The sequence below is a fragment of the Aethalodelphis obliquidens genome, unplaced genomic scaffold (genome assembly GCF_003676395.1).
Source record: "Aethalodelphis obliquidens isolate GAN/ISIS:26980383/991018 unplaced genomic scaffold, ASM367639v1 scaffold8, whole genome shotgun sequence".
NCBI lineage: Eukaryota > Metazoa > Chordata > Mammalia > Artiodactyla > Delphinidae > Aethalodelphis > Aethalodelphis obliquidens.
This window is the reverse complement of record NW_020837952.1, coordinates 19079523-19097618: the sequence shown is the minus strand read 5'-3', so window position 1 is coordinate 19097618 and position 18096 is coordinate 19079523.

Genomic DNA, 18096 nt, shown 5'->3' with positions numbered 1-18096 from the left:
AGAAATAGATTAGGAAATGAATATGAACATGCCTTTTGCATAGTCAGGCACATACTAAGACAGCTCGTGGTAAATATTTTATGGTATCAATGATGTAAAGAACTGTGTCAGTCAGGGTAGGCAGAGAAACAAAACCTCTCTAGCCATTACAAATAATGGAAATATAACACAGGGAACTGCTGTTTCAGTTAGCTCAGGCTGCTGTAACAAAATATGACAGACTGGTGGCTTAAACAACAGAAATGAATCTTCTCACAGTTCTGGAGGCTGGGAGTCCAAGATCAGCGTCCTGGCAGATTCAGTTCCTGGTGAGAGCTCTCTTCCTAGCTCGCAGACAGCCACCTGCTTGCTTCGTTCTCACATGACAGGGAGAGAGAGTGAGCTCTCTAGTGTCTCATCTTAAAAGTACAGCCATCCTGTCAGATCTAGGCTTCACCCTTTGACCTCATTTAACCTTAATTACTTCCCTGTTCCAAATACAGCCACACTGAGGGTTAGGGCCCAAACATATGAATTTGGGGTGCAGGGGGGACACAGTTTAGTTTGTAGCAACTGCTTGCACAGGTAGGTGACGGAAGAAGTAAGAAGTCAAATGCGATGGCAAGGTAAACCAGAGATTAGCAACAGTAGGAAGTTGCTACCACTTGTAGGCCTGGAGGGACAGAGAAAATGTTACCAGATCCCAGGATCTAAGGCCACCTGGTGGAAGATGGAACCATGGCAGGGACACAGAAGAAGGACTGTCTAGCCGGAATAGAAGCCATGAAGGTGACTCAGTGTCTACTGTCAGAACAGAGAAAGGGAGACGTGCCGTGGTTTCTTCCTTCTTCCGCTCTCCAGTCTTCTGACAGTGCCTTCCATTGGCTGACTTCACCTGGACACCAGAAAGCAAGGGAGCCTGGGAAAGGCAGTTTTCTGATGCAAAGCAAAGCTGAGATAGGCAAGGATTGGACTAAGCAGACCGGGAAGACTGCCATAGCAATTTGAGATTTAGAGAGCAAGCACACAGGTGTTGAACTTTTTGATTAAAGGGTATGAAAATGGTGGAAAGTATAACTAAGATTTGAAATTTTCATGTGAAATTCTATGAAGTTTCCTGGATTCTTTCTGCTTTGATGAATATTCAAAGCAATTTAGAGATAGGACTTTAGAGCAGTTGTTCTTACCTGGGGCCATTTGCCCCTCAGGGGATATTTGACAATGTCTGAAGGGTGGTCACAGCTGGGGTAGAGGGGAAGTGGTACTGGTGTCTAGTGGGCAGAAGCCAGGGATGCTGCTAAACATCCTACAGTACATCTCTTTAGCTACCATGTCTAGCTTGTCACTCTGCCTTGTTGATACTTCTATTGTATCTTCTTTCTTCCTCTTCCCTTAGCCATGGCCCTGGTTCAGGTCATCATCACTTCTCTCTAAGATCATTGCAACAATCTCTTGATGAGTTTTTCTACTTCATACTGTCTTCAAATCCATTGCCCATTGTGCCAGAGGAATGATATTTCTAAAATGCAGATGTTATCATGTTATATTACTCGCTCACAAGTTTGGAATTGACTACAAGGCTCTTAGTAGGAACTAATCCCCCTCTTCCCGGCTCATCTCCAGACACTGCTCCAGTAGCACCTCATGAGCCTTCAACTTTCTTTTCTTCTGTTATCTCTTCATATCTTTTCCATGCTGTTCCCTATGCCAGGAATGACCTTGGTAATCATTTAGTTGGATTCCTTCAAGGTCTGGCTCAAATGTCAGTGAAGCTTTTCTGGATCCATCAGGACTGAATTAATTTTTTCCATTCATCTGCATTTTCCCATAGCACTTTATATTTAAATATCACTTATTCTAATGTATTTTGCCTAGTTTTTTTGTTGCCTCCATTTTATTATAAGCTTCTGGAGTATTCCTGAACCCCTAAATTGAATTTGTTCCCCACACCCTGGCAAGGTTCCTAGAATATATTAGAGGCTCATTAATAATACCTGGTCCATTTGAAGAAAGTTATCCATTCTTAGTTTATAAAGATTTTTCATAGATTATCAATATTTTTATTTATAGTAAAAATATTTAATACATATAGTATTATATGTATTATATGTCAGGTAATGCTCTAAGGAATTCACATGTATTAACTCATTCAATTCTCACAACAATTCCATTATTAAAATTGTTATCCTCATTTTATAGGTAAGGAAACTGAGCCACAGGGAGGTTTAGTAAGTTGCCCAAAGTTCATGGAGCCAGGATTCAAATTCAACTACCCTGACTCCACAGCTTACATTCTTAAAACACAACACTGTAGTATATCTCTTGGAAAAAAGCTGATTTGTTACAGAAACAGTTTTAGATTCTTTCCAGAGGAGCTAAATTGCTGAGGGTAATACCTGAATATCAGAGTATGTTGACATAATGCCATAAACCCAAATTGAGTGGTCTCCTTTCCTTTAGCCTTATGCTTTGTGCACACCCCCATCATAACATGTATCACTCTGTATTTCAAGCCTCTGTTTTCATGCCTGCTGCTTTAGTCTTTTGGGGAACAATTGAGGCAACAAATGTGTCTTTTTTAACTTTATGTACTACCCACACATAGTGTGGTACCTTCTGATAGATGCTTATCCAACCAATGTTTATTAAATGAAAGAATAAGAAATAGTGCTTGCGTTTTTAAAGACATTAAAATTGCCATATCCATAAATGAAAGTTGACAGGTCCTATGACTTACAACCAATTAACTTGACTCCAAAAGATACCTGAAGATGAAAATATCCTGTCCTTTTTCCTGAGAAGAGTTTGTTTAGTACCACTTTGATCTCCTCTTTCTATTACACTAGGTGGTGGTTAAGAGCTATAGAATCTGGAATCAGATTTGTTCAAGTTCCAATCATGGCTTCACTGTCTAGTCATTGAGTGATCTTGGACATATTACTTACTTTCTCTGTACCTCATCTGAAAACCAAGGATGAAAAGAAATCTCTATAGGGCTGTTGTGAGATTAAATGAGGCAATCAATGCATGCAAAATATTTAGAACATATACTACAGTTAGTACATAATAAACGTTAGTAGCTGTAATATCACCATCATTATAAGAATAAGTAGACCTAGCATTAGCATTTCAATACTCACTTATCGAGTTTTGGTTTTGATTATGAAGCTTCTTTACACTTCAAAGAAAGTTTGGGGCCATCAAGGAATTCATCTTCAAAGATCTGAATGTTTGAAATGGATTTTGACACCAGCTCCTCCACAGAATGATAAATCTGCTCAGACTCTCTTTCCAAGACTGCTATCCAGCGATCATGTTAAGTTATGGAACAAAAAGACAGAGAAGGAATAATGAGCCAGGAAGTGAGCCGCATGGAATGACAGACAGTAAATGAAAAGGGATGTAATCCAGGAATCATCGTGATGTTAAACAGCACACATCAAGTGGAGGGAAAGCTCAGTCAGCTTTGCCGGTAAGGTGAGACCCGAATAAGTCATGTCTATTTAGTACAATCTGAGCATCAGTTGCGGCAAAGCCAAGAGCAATAACTAAACGAGGCGAACATGACATTGCACCTGGCTCACGATATCTCCAAGAGTAATTTGTGACATTATTTCAAGTGATTCCAACAAAACATGTTGTTCTCTGCAGAAATTGTGATTTTGCAAAACAGGTTAAGGGTCATGGCAAAATTTGAAATGGAAATGGTCAGGAATGTTATAAACATGCAAGAAATCGTTAATAAGTTCATAACTAGAAGCCGTCATAACTGGCAATCGGACCTTTTTTTTCTAATAACCAAAAAAAAAAAAAAATCTTAACCTAGAGACAGTCAAGTCAAGAAAACTAAGCCCAATAAGTACTCAGAAACAAAATGAATATCAAATGTGTATAATGAGCATTAGGATGCGGTGAATCCTTGTTGACCTGGGAAAAGCAAAGTCTCATGGGTCTGGCAGCTGGAGTTGTCAGGCTGTGGGCCTGGCTTTGTGCGATGCTGGCTAAACCCCCAATACCTTTTTTATCCTCATTAATTATCCCTCAGTGGTTTAAAATTCTGGACTTTGGAAAGTACTTTCCAAAGACCTGAAAATCCTTAGATAGAAAGAGCAAATTTCTGATGGAAGAACCAACTTTCCTGGGAAGAATCCAGCCATAAAATGTCTAAAAATATCTTGGAAACAGCATATATTTGAAACATACAAAGCAGAAATTCTATTTCCCTACTGCTCAGATTACTCTTATATGTAATTATCCTATATCTTTATGGTTGGTAGTGATGTGTGTCCTGGTTAAAGAACTGAGAAACTTGTATTTTTTAGTTCAGGGAAGGGGAAAAAGAAGGAACAATGTTGGGATTATGAGACTACTAAGTCTTCAAAGAAAAATAACTGTTCAAATAAGCTTTTCTGAGATGGCTGGATTTAAACTGCAGTGTTGGATTACCTGTTGTGAAAAAGTGTTTGTAAGACCATTTAAATTCTTTGGGTAATTTACCCAGTCATCCTAGGAAAAGGAAAGACCACATTGTGTAGGGGAGGAAATTGGGACAGGCACCAATATCTATCTGGAAGATGCCAGCTATTTGCCAGGTTCAAGGCTAGGCACTTTACATACTTTATTCCAAGTTGATATCTCAATACCAATGCTTGGCTCCTATCCCTAGAGATTTTGAATTAATTGATGATTATATGTGCTGTGCAGTTGCGAACCATGTGCTTAGAGGAGTCCAGTGAGAACCAGTTTCTGCTCCACAGTACCTATTTTTGTTGTGTTGAACTTCATAAATTTTCTCAAACATGTTCCCTCAGAGCACCTGCATGCCACCTACAATAATGGGATCATCTTGAAACACACCCAATAATTCTTAAATATTTTCTATTCTTGAGCCTGTGGACAAACTTCATAAATTCAATATTAGGCCTTCCATAGATTCCATCTCATCCTTATTTCAGAGTGAATTTGGGGCAGCTGATCAAGTTCTGCCTTCGTAAAGACTGGCTCTGATAATTCATAGCTCTTATGTCCCCAGTGTTCTGGAGCATGGAAAGGACTCGAGAGTCTTGCATTGAATGCAGCAAACATTATTCTTTCTTCTGCTGTCTAATGTGGAATTACTGTCTTTTAGACTTGAGTCTCTGCCTCAGGTGTGCCTGTGGAGTAAAATGCAACAGCCTGTGTTATAAAGCCTCCAGCATTTGGCTTAGGGTGGGCTAATGGCACACATTTTCCCTGAGATGAGAACTGCACCTCTTCAACCCACCCCAGGTCTCCCACCCCCATGCCTTTGCTGAGGCCTACATGGTCCAAAGACTTGCATGAATCCACCCACGTGCACAGTTCTGCCTGTATGAAACAGCCACTAGCCTGTGGACAAAATTGCCAAAAGTAGGAATCACCTGCCAAGGTCAAGTTGCAGCAGTTAAATTCCAATCACACCATGGTAAACCCCCTCCTGGCACAGTGTAAGTCAGGCTTTATGATCGGCCAAAGGGTCATTCCGTCCCCACACATTCAAGTCCATTGTCCATGAATCCAAGCCCTGCAAGAATATTCTTAATGTGTTATTTGGGTCTATAAATTCTACTTTCAATTTTATTTCTGTGTCAAAGCACATACACCAAAAGTTGGGCTTCAGATAACACTTCACAAACTATAAAATTCGGCCATGAAGTGAGCTATCTGAGACACTTGCTGGCTTCCAAAGGGGAAAAGGAGGAATTAAGCCCAGTTTATTCATCTCCAATTTACCATCAGATGAATCCCTCTACCTCCCTCGGGAGGGGAGGCCCCTAGGATAGTTTGGTGTTGAAGAGGGGCTGAGAAGGGCATGAAGAGAGCCTTCCAGAGCTCCCTGAATATGGAAGAAATATCAGATACGGGGAAGAATAGCTCCCTAACAATGCCCATTTGAAAGAATATTTTTAATTTTTATTAGGCTTAGATTCTTTATTTTCAGTTTTATTAAAGATATAATTGACATACAGCACTGTATAAGTTGAAAGAATATTTGTTTTAAAATTGCATTATTTGATAAGGGGACCTTCAAGATGGCGGAAGAGTAAGACGTGGAGATCACCTTCCTCGGCACAAATACATCAGAAATACTTCTACACGTGGAACAACTCCTACAGAACACCTACTGAACGCTGACAGAAGACCTCAGACTTCCCAAAAGGTAAGACACTCCCCACGTACCTGGCTAAGGCAAAAGAAAAAAGAAAAAACAGAGACAAAGAATAGGGACGGGACCCACACCAGTGGGAGGGAGCTGTGAAGGAGGAAAGGTTTCCACCCACTAGAAGCCCCTTTGTGGGCGGAGACTGCGGGGGGTGGAGGGGGGAAGCTTCGGAGCCACGGAGGAGAGCGCAGCCACAGGGGTGCGGAGGGCAAAGCGGAGAGATTCCTGCACAGAGTATTGGTGCCGACCAGCACTCACCAGCTCGAGAGGCTTGTCTGCTCCCCCGCCGGGGCGGGCAGGGCTGGGAGCTGAGGCTCGGGCTTTGGAGGTTGGATCCCAGGGAGAGGACTGGGGTTGGCTGCGTGAACACAGCCTGAAGGGGTTAGTGTGCCACAGCTAGCTGGGAGGGAGTCCGGGAAAAACTCTGGAGCTGCCAAAGATACAAGAGACTTTTTCTTGCCTCTTTGTTTCCTGGTGTGCGAGGAGAGGGGATTAAAAGCACCGCTTAAAGGAGCTCCAGAGACGGGCGCGAGCCGTGGCTATCAGCGTGGACCCCAGGGACGGGCATGAGGTGCTAAGGCTGCTGCTGCCGCCACCAAGAAGCCTGTGTGCGAGCACAGGTCACTATCCACACCTCCTCTCCTGGGCGCCTGTGCAGCCCGCCACTGCCAGGGTCCCGGGATCCGGGGACAACTTCCGGATGAAGAACGCACAGCGCCTCAGGCTGGTGCAATGTCTGCCTCCGCAGGCTCGCCCCGCGTTCCGGTTATGACTATCATACCCTCCCCCCATGCCCCCACGCCTGAACAAGCAAGAGCACCCTAATCAGCCACGGCTTTAACCCCATCCTGTCTGGGCGGGAACAGATGCCTGAGGGCGACCTACACGCAGAGGTGAGGCCAAAACCAAAGCTGAACCCCAGGTGCTGTGCGAACAAAGAAGAGACAGGGAAATTTCTCTGTGCAGCCACAGGAGCAGCGGATTAAATCTCCACAATCAACTTGATGTACCTGCATCTGTGGAATACATGAATAGACAATGAATCATCCCAAATTGAGGAGGTGGACTTTGGGAGAAACTGTAGACTTGGGGTTTGCCGTCTGTGTCTGTGTCTCCATCTCAGCACTAAGACCCAGCTCCACCCAATGGCCACCAAGCTCCAGTGCTGGACGCCCCATGCCAAACAACTACCAAGACAGAAACACAACCCCACCCATAGCAGCGAGGCTGCCTAAAATCATACTAAGTTCACAGACACCCCAAAACACACCACCGGACATGGCCCTGCCCACCAGAAAGACAAGATCCAGCCCCACCCCCCAGAACACAAGCACCAGTCCCCTCCACCAGGAAGCCTACACAACCCACTGAACCAACCTCACCCACTGGGGCCAGACACCAAAAACAACGGGAACTACAAATGTGCAGCCTGCAAAAAGGAGACCCCAAATACAGTAAGTTAAACAAAATGAGAAGACAGAGAAATATGCAGCAGATGAAGGAGCAAGGTAAAAACCCACCAGACCAAACAAATGAAGAGGAAATAAGCAATCTACCTAAAAAAGAATTCAGAATAATGATAGTAAAGGATCCAAAATCTTGGAAATAGAATGGAGAAAATACAAGAAACATTTGACAAAGACCTAGAAAAACTAAAGAGCAAACATACAATGATGAACAACACAATCAATGAAATTAAAGATTCTCTAGGAGGAATCAATAGCAGAATAACTGAGGCAGAAGAGCAGATAAGTGACCTGGAAGATAAAATAGTGGAAATAACTACTGCAGAGCAGAATAAAGAATGAAAAGAATTGAGGACAGTCTCAGAGACCTCTGGGGTAACATTAAACACACCAACATTCGAATTATAGGAGTCCCAGAAGAAGAAGAGAAAAAGAAAGGGTCTGAGGAAATATTTGAAGAGATTATAGTTGAAAACTTCCCTAATATGGGAAAGGAAAAAGTCAGTCAAGTCCAGGAAGCACAGAGAGTCCCAAACAGGGTAAATCCAAGGAGAAACACGCCAAGACACATATTAATCAAACTATCAAAAATTAAATACAAAGAAAAAATATTAAAAGCAGCAAAGGAAAAACAACAAATAGCATACAAAGGAATCCCCATAAGGTTAACATCTGATCTTTCAGCAGAAACTCTGCAAGCCAGAAGGGAGGGGCAGGACATATTTAAAGTGAGGAAAGGGGAAAACCTATGACCAAGATTACTCTACCCAGCAAGGATCTCATTCAGATTTGACAGAGAAATTAAAACCTTTACAGACAAGCAAAAGCTAAGAGAATTCAGCACCACCAAACCAGCTTTACAACAAATGTTAAAGGAACCTCTCTAGGCAGGACACACAAGAGAAAGAAAAGACCTACAATAATAAGCCCAAAACCATTAAGAAAATGGGAATAGGAACATACATATTGATAATTACCTTAAATGTAAATGGATTAAATGCTCCCACCAAAAGACATAGACTGGATGAATGGATACAAAAACAAGACCCGTACATATGCTGTCTACAAGAGACCCACTTCAGACCTAGGGACACATACAGACTGAAAGTGAGGGGATGGAAAAAGATATTCTGTGCAAATGGAATTCAAAAGAAAGCTGGAGTAGAAATTCTCATATGAGACAAAATAGACTTTAAAATAAAGACTATTACAAGAGACAAAGAAGGACACTACATAATGATCAAGGGATCAATCCAAGAAGAAGATATAACAATTGTAAATATTTATGCACCCAACATAGGAGCACCTTAATACATAAGGCAAATGCTAACAGCCATAAAAGGGGAAATTGAGGGACTTCCTTGGTGGTGCAGTGGTTAAGAATCCGCCTGCCAATGCAGGGGACATGGGTTCGATCCCTGGTCTGGGAAGATCCCACATGCCACGGAGCAGCTAAGCCAGTGTGCCACAACTACTGAGCCTGTGCTCTAGAGCCCACGTGCCACAGCTACTGAAGCCTGCATACCTAGAGCCCATGCTCTGCAACAAGAGAAGCCACTGCAATGAGAATCCCGTGCACTGCAACGAAGAGTAGCCCCCGCTCGCTGCAACTAGAGAAAGCCTGCATGCTGCAATGAAGACCCAATGCAGCCAAAAATTAAAAAAATAATTAATTATTTTAAAAAAGGGGAAATTGACAGTAACACAATAATAGTAGGGGACTTTAACACCTCACTTTCACAAATGAACAGATCATGCAAAATGAAAATAAATAAGGAAACACAAGCTTTAAATGACACATTAAACAAGATGGACTTAATTGATATTTACAGGACATTCCATCCAAAAACAACAGAATAAACTTTCTTCTCAAGTGCTCATGGAACATTCTCCAGGATAGACCATATCTTGGGTCACAAATCAAGCCTTGGTAAATTTAAGAAAATTGAAATATTGTCAAGTATCATTTCCGACCACAACACTATGAGACTACATATCAATTACAGAAAAAAATCTGTAAAAATACAAACACATGGAGGCTAAACAATACACTACTAAATAACCAAGAGATCACTGAAGAAATCAAAGAGGAAATCAAAAACTACCTAGAAACAAACGACAGTGAAAACACGATGATCCAAAGTCTATGGGATGGGGCTTCCCTGGTGGCGCATTGTTTGAGAGTCCGCCTGCCGATGCAGGGGACATGGGTTTGTGCCCCGGTCCAGGAGGATCCCACGTGCCATGGAGTGGCTGGGCCCGTAAGCCATGGCCGCTGAGCCTGCGCGTCTGGAGCCTGTGGTCTGCAACGGGAGAGGCCACAATGGTGAGAGGCCTGCGTACCGCAAGGAAAAAAAAAAAAATCCTGGAACGGTATTTTTTCCTCTTCCTTTAAAATATATAAAATGTATACTTTCTAAAAATAAAGTTATATAATTAGCAAAGTATACAAAAATAATAGCTAGAAAACATAATTTTAAATGAGAGTCTTTTTTTGGATATTCTTTTTTAAAAAATTAATTTTTGTCTGCGTTGGGTCTTTGTTGCTGCACACAGACTTTCTCTAGTTGCGGCGAGCGGGGGCTACTGTTCACTGCGGTGAGTGAGCTTCTCACTGCAGTGGCTTCTCTTGTTGCAGAGCACGGGCTCTAGGCACGCGGGCTTCAGTAGTTGTGGCGCACGGGCTCAGTAGTTGTGGCTTGTGGGCTCTAGAGCGCAGGCTTAGTAGTTGTGGCGCACGGGCTTAGTTGCTCCGCAGCATGTGGGATCTTTCTGCACCAGGGCTTGAACCCGTGTCCCCTGCCTTGGCAGGCGGATTCTTAACCACCGCACCACCAGGGAAGTCCTGGATATTATATTCTTGCTGAATTGCATGGAGAGAGTTTTTCTGTTACCTCAACGAGCAATTATCTTTCAAGCATAGTCATTTTATGGCTGTTTAGAATTATTTATAAAGCTAAGTTACAGGTCAAGTAAAAATTTCCACAAACTGCTCTATCATGGTTCATTTATTACCATCCTCTAGGAACTTGACCCTTTGAGAGGGGATAAAGAGCTCAGGAAATAAGAATAATTCCATTTATTCCCTTAGTAATCTTATCAACGGGTGGCGCAGATGAAAAGAAAAGCTAATATTTTTAAGAATTGAAACATTATGCTCTGACTCACAATGGAAGTCTAGGACCATAGGGATCATCTTGGACATAACTGTGAAGTCAGAAATACCATTCTTTTGTACTGTTCTACATTCTCTTTCAGAAAGCTTTCTCCAATGCCCTCTTTTCCATTGCTCCTCCTACCCTGTAACCGTACACTTAGAGCCTATGACTGATATTTCAGCCTCATGTGCATTTTTTGCTTTTAATTGACTGCTATTCTTTATCTCTTAAGGTGTTAGAAAATAAAGCTGAGGGCTCTACAAAATGAAATGAATACTTGACTGAGACCCAAGCAAATGAATGTCTCGTATTTTTGGCACCATGCTTAAAAGGAGGTATTTGGGGGCTGGAGGACATGCCCACATTGCTTAAGTAACATACTGGCTTTCTACTTACTTATTCATAAGTTAATGACTAATAAACGGAGTAGATAAATGTAAGTAAATGTATCCTCACTGGGCAGCCAACTAAAATTAGTTTGCCTAGATATCTTGTTTAATTATCATTCTAAAGTGTAATTAGGATAAAAATAGAATCAAGTTAGGCTGGAGGCTTACTCTTCTTATAATCACAATAATACATACCTTAAACATTTTTTTTAAATAGTTAAAGTTTAAAGTGCTTTTAAGGATATAATGGAGTAAATATTTAATTCCATTTTGCAAAGATTAGAAAGATGATGCTGTTCGTGACATCATTTAATGAACGTATAATTCGAACAATATTTGGCAAAGAGAAGATGTTAGGCTATGAGCATATAAAGCCTCAGCTGGGAAGAGTCATCACTTAGATTCTTTTTATCCTCCTATTACTGAGAGAATGCCTCGGCTGGGAAGCAGTCAGTCATGCACAATCAAGATGAGAAATGTGTGCTATGCTCGGAAGGTGAGTTCTATCTAATAGCTGAGGAAGTCATATGCAGTCTCCTCTGAACACTGGAAGCTCACTAAGTGCACTGGTGCTACAGTAATTTATCCAAACATGGCCCAGAGGAATGATGACTATAAAACAGCAGGCGTACCACTCAGTTGGTCTAAGACAAAACCAGTAATAAAAGCAAGTGTCCAATAGTTTCTATTGTTTTGTTCCCCAAACTGATGGTTTGTTCTGTCCTTGGACTTGATTTCATTTTAATGATATTCTCCAAGGAGACAGTCAAAATAATCTTTTAAAAATATAAGTCAGATCATGTCACTCCTTTGCTTAACCCTCTCCCTTCCCACTCCATGGCTTTTCATTGCACCTAGAATAAAATGCAAAGTCCTTCAAGGTTCTGCAAGACCCAGCTCCTGCACTCTGTCCAACATCAGTTGTGACCTTTGATGACCATCCTCCAGCCATTCTGGACATGTTTTTCTGAATCTCCAGTGTTTAGAGTAGTCCCAGGGCATAATTGGTAGTCAATACATACTTGTTGAATAATTGAATGAATGAATGAATATCAGAGTAACTGTTATCAAAATCAGCTACGCATTGGAATTACCAAGAAAACCGTAAAATCTAAAGACTCTGAAACCCACCTCTAGAGTTTGTGGTTTAATTTCTGCTATGGAGTGAAACATTCGTATTTTTTAAAGAGTTTCTCGGGTGATACTGATATACAGGTAGAGACAAGAAACAGTGATCTGGAGGAAAGGATAATTGTTAGTAAATTACTAACATGGCTTGTTCAGAACCTAAAACTCTTGCCACCTGTCACTGTCATATAACCTTATGTATTCTCAAAAAATAAATACTTCCCTATTTATTGTTACGAGAGTCTGCTAGATTTCAAGTTACCAGTAGACACTGGCTGTTATGATACAATAAACCTTGGTTTAATTTAGTTTGCTCTGTGCTAGAATCACTAGGTTATGTTCCCGGAAATTTCTGACATGGAAAAGGAAGGGCCATTTGAATCTGTTTCATACGCTACAGCTTTGCTGATTAAAAATATCTGGGTCTCAGCCAAAGGTGTCGTCATGTTGGCTACATGAATATCGCAAACAAACCCCAGCACCCAGGCAGATCTGAAGTTCAAAGCTTATTTAGACTGGGAACACTTATTAAAGAAAATGTCATTTGCATTCAGAATAATGGCTTGTAAGTCTTGCAGCATTATTTTTCACCTAATCGGATTTGTCTTCTACAGAGCAAACTCAAAGGAGGAAATCTGGACATTTCGGCCTGGTGTATACACAGAGACCAGATGGCCGACAGGTACCGAGCTGGTTTTTGTAGTGGGGTCCACTGAATGAAAAAGACAAGTCTCTTTAAGACAACAATAAATTTCCCAAATGGCCTGTGTGAAATCTTTAAAAGTTGAAGGTAAAGGTTTGGGGTTACGTTGTCCTTAATATGAAAGGGGGTAAATGGAGCCAGGTGGGCTGCTATTTCAGGCCTGAGCAGAACTGTCTTCTGAAACTGTGAACATCATAAAAGAAACTGGGTGGAGTTTGGAAGCAGTAAATTACTGTAGAGTATATGTTGGAAGCACATACCCATGCTATCTACTTGCAAGGATCCTTTTGAAGGTGAGATGCTGAGGTCTCAATTAGAGAGGATCGACCCTCAAAAGACTCTTAACTGTTGCAAGTGGCGAAATAGTTTCTTTTCTAGACATGAAAACACTAAAATAATATGAATTTTTTTCCCTTGTTCCCTTCTCACACTCAAATCCTAGTTCCACTACAGGTCCACAATTCATGAGCCTCAATTTCCAAATCCAAAAAATTCTTGAAAGTGAGTTTTTGTTTTCATAATTCATTTGAGGACAAAACTTGTCCTGAATTGACTTGAGGCTATTAATAATCTTTACTTATTCTACTGAGTGTGAATATTCATGTTTCACTGGAGTCATGATCCTATGACTGATTGGGTGTTTCCTCAGACTTCCCTGGGGATGCTGCATGGTACTTGGTATATGATCCTTATTACCTTTCCAAAATCTGAAAAATACGAATACCAAAGTATATCTGGCTGATGTTAGGAATATGCCCAAACTTGTGAATTTACAAGAATGAAAATGCTCTCTAGGGTTGGTGGATTGGAGATGCCACACCTGGTACTTTTATTTTTCCCAGGCCAAAATGTGGCAGTAGCTATGGGTGTTTACAGGGAAACACACCTCTGAGGTAGCCTGAACAGAGTAGGAAGACCTTTTCACATGTTAAATGGTTCTTAATTCAGAAAATAGAAGGCAACATCTAGTCATGTATCCTGAAGGTTCTTTTTAGCACTCCAGAGCTGGTAAAAGTGGAGGCTAATATGAAGTTTTTACCGTTAAAAAAAATTATTATTCTTTGGGCAGCCTTCAAGCCAAACCCTGAGTGATGATTGTGATAAGATTTATGTAAACATCACAGAGATAAAAGGATTGGTCAATTGAACTGGGATTGAGCTGGGCTTGGTAATTATTCTGGACTGATATGTAACAGATTTATTTGGACTAGATTTATAAGTTCCTTTCCTATGACGTGGTCAAAGTTGAAAATAAAATGAGTTGATTGCTTTGATTTTGCCTATTTGGAGTCAGTTGGGCAATTTTATATGCCTGAAAACAATTAATAAGAATTTCACTTAATTCAGAGGCCTTAATATGAAGAAAACATACACTCACACACACACTCGATTACATAAATGGAATTTTTGAACGTACTGAGTTCAGTTGTAACATCTGAGACAAGAACAAACACAGTGACATTTTTTACTCTGGCTCATTTGTTGGTTAGATTATTGACAGTTGGTGGTTGAACATTGTGGATGATAGATCCCCAAAAAATCTCGGCAGGAAACTGCAATTTATAATAAGAAGATTATTTTGCTCAGGATCTCCTCAGGGTGTGTTCGTTGTTAAGACGTTCACCACAAAGACTGTTTTTTTTTTTTTAATGTAATGTGTTGAAAACTACAGTGCACTTACAGAGGTTATAGATTTCTTTTCCTATGTCTCAACTGTAATCAGGCAAAGCCTTGTCTTGAATTATCACTCCTTTGGAAGAATATAGACATCCTAAAAACTTTTGAACTGGGAAGATTTTTGGAGATCACCTACCAATCTCTACGTTTTACAGGTGAGGACATGAAGAGTGTTTATCATTTTCCCTGTTATATACTGAGATGATGAAACCCCAGGAAATGAAGCAAATTTTATTGTAACTATATGTTCTTCTAGTCTACTTGAAACCCAGTTTAGAAAAGTCTCTGTTTTTGAGCATCATGAAGGAGGAAGACTTTATAGTTAACTAAATATCTTTATTATGGGAAAGTTTCCCATATCCCACAGTATGCCTAGAATCTGTTAATCATTAAAAGTACACAGTTTATAATTTCATCTTTTTAGAGAATGCAGAAGGCCCTGTAGGACTACATTTGGTGAATTTTGCCAAGTCCTCTGACTTACATAATCTCTTTTAAGTTTCCCCAAAACTTTAGAAGTGGATAAGATAGATATTATTATTACCTATGTTTTGCAGATGAGGAAACTGTGTTTCAGTAAAGGCATTGACTTAACTAAATAGTTTGCTGAGAGTTAAGATGTGAACCCAAATTTTGTATTTCTAAATCATGTGACCTTTTCACTTTACCATTCTTTCGAGTGACAAATGAGCTAGGTAAGTGAACACTCTAGTTTTATCAATAGATCAATTGGATGTTGACTTCTTCTCTCAACCTTATATGCATATAATAAAGATTTAGTAAACTTATCACCCACTCCGTAGCCTGTCCCAGCCTTTGTTCACGACGGTGATCAACAGTTTGGCAACAAGAAGCCAAAAACCTGAGAATCTTTCTGAGATTTCTCAACCTCAATTTGCCAGTGTTAGAGCTGAGTCTAAATTTATGTTTTCAACATGAATGATTTTTATTTTTTATCCTGTTTCCTGACATTTATTTTTTATTCTTTTTTTGTATTATATACACACATTTAATTTTGGAGTAATTTTAGAATTACATAAAAGTTGTAGACAGTAGAGAGAATCCCCCTATACACTTTACCCAGCTTCCTCTAATGTTAATATCTTATGTAACCATGGTACATTCATCAAAACGAAAAAACTAATATTGGTATTAAACTATTAACTAAACTATAGATTTTATTCAGATTTCACCAGTTTTTCCACTAATGTCCTTTTTTCTGTTCTAGGATCCAATCCAGTATATCAAATTGCATTTATTACTCATATCTCCTTAGTGTCTTCTAATCTGTGTCAGTTTCTCAGTCTTTCCTTGCTTTTTATGACCTTGATGCATTTAAAGAATATTCTGTAAAACGCCCCTCAATTTGGGGCTGATCGAGGTTTTTCTCATGATTAGACTGGGGTAGTCTATTTTAGGGAAGAATATCAGAGGTGAAGTGCCCTTCTCACATCAAGGGGTACATGATGGCAACATGACTCATCACTGGTGATGTTGACCTTGATCACCTTGTGAAAATGGTGTCTGCCAGGCTTCTCCACTGTGAAGGTTCTATTTTTTTTTCCTGTCCATACTCTATTCTTTGAAAACAAGTCACTAAGGTCAGCCAGCACTCAAGGGGAGAGAAATTAAGCTCCACATCTGGAAAGAGGAGTATCAAAGAATTTGTGGACATATGTTAAAACCACCACAGTAATTAATATATATTTTGGGGGAGTTACATTGAGGCTATTCAAACATCCTGTTTCTCCTAAAAGTTTCACCCACTAATTTTAGCATTCATCCATGGATCTTGCCTGCAGCGGTTATACCGTGGTGTTCTAATGTTGGTTTCCTATTTCCCTCGTTCCTTTTACATTTAGTATTTTGAATTCTTCTATAATACATATTTGTTGTCTTTTATTTATTTAATCAATCATGTATTTATATCAGTATGGACTTATGGATGTCTGTTCTATTCTTTGGCAAGTTATCCAATCCCACCATCATTTATTTATTGCTCAAATTGCTCTAGCTTTGGCCATGAGGAGCTACTAGAAGGCAGTGTTTACAGCTCTTTTTCTCTTTACCGTTACAGTTTCCTGACAATATTTTGAAGTTGAGTTTTCTCCTTGTCTCATCCTTCCTGGGTCCACTGACTCATTGTTAAGCATGTTTTCTTTCCTGGTAACTTCGTTCTAGGTCTCTCTGGCCTGAATGTGCTTAATTGTGGTATTCACTTCCTGTACTGATGCTCAGCTCTGGAGCCAGACTTCTGTTCATCTCGAATCAAGAGGCATCATCTCTGGTGTGACTGAGGCAGAGAACGGGTTCTGTGGTTCTGCATTGCCACTGCTCCATTGTCCGCAGTTGAGATACTTACAGAAGACAGAAGATAACATAAACCTAGCCTCACTATCTTTACATTTTAGATACTTTTGATGAAAATAGTTCTAAAATATATCATGGATTTTCCAAAGCAAAATGAACATGATAGATCTTTTTTATATCTCAAGATAGTATCAAGGACATTTTTTAAAATTCCATTTCTAGGAAAGAAGGTCCTCAAGAACATTTGATATGCATAATGCTGTTTTTACTTATAATGTGAATGTCCCCTGGATCCCACAAGGTAGTAGATCTTTTTTTTTTTTTTTTTTTTTTTTTTTTGCGGTACGCGGGCCTCTCACTGTTGTGGCCTCTCCCGTTGCGGACCACAGGCTCCGGACGCGCAGGCTCAGCGGCCATGGCTTACGGTCCCAGCTGCTCCGCGGCATGTGGGATCTTCCCGGACCGGGGCACGAACCCATGTCCCCTGCATCGGCAGGCGGACTCTCAACCACTGCGCCACCAGGGAAGCCCAAGGTAGTAGATCTTAAATGAGGTCATTCTAACCCTTGTGTCCAAGTCCGCTGAATCAGTAGTGCCCACTTGTCAGGTGACAGGGTCTCAGCTCTTTCCCCCAAGGGAGGGTTGCCTTTCATAGCATTCACACCCCTCCCAGCTTCTTCATCCTCTGCTCCAGCTGCTCTCACTTTCTCTTGTGATTATTGCTGTGGATCTACTCATTGCCTGTACTTCCTACACTGGTCTGTTAATTGAATAATGCATCAAAATCATCATTTATTAAATCATTTATTAAGCACCTACTATTCGCCGGGCACTTTTCTATAGACTTGGGCTACACTAAACAAAACAGACAAAAATTCCTCCTCTCCTGGGTATTCAAGTCAGGGGAGGTGGAAAATAGGTGATATAAATCTCCTTGGGATGCTCTGTCTGCTACTACTGCTCTAAGTACCTTGCAGATCCATGGGCCTCTGGATGTCAGGCTCTTAACTTTCTGTCTTTGACTAGCATCCACCTTTTAGTGTTCCTAAAGCAGAGTTGCTAGGACTCCTGAATATATATTTATAACCTTTCAGGGATGGAATGA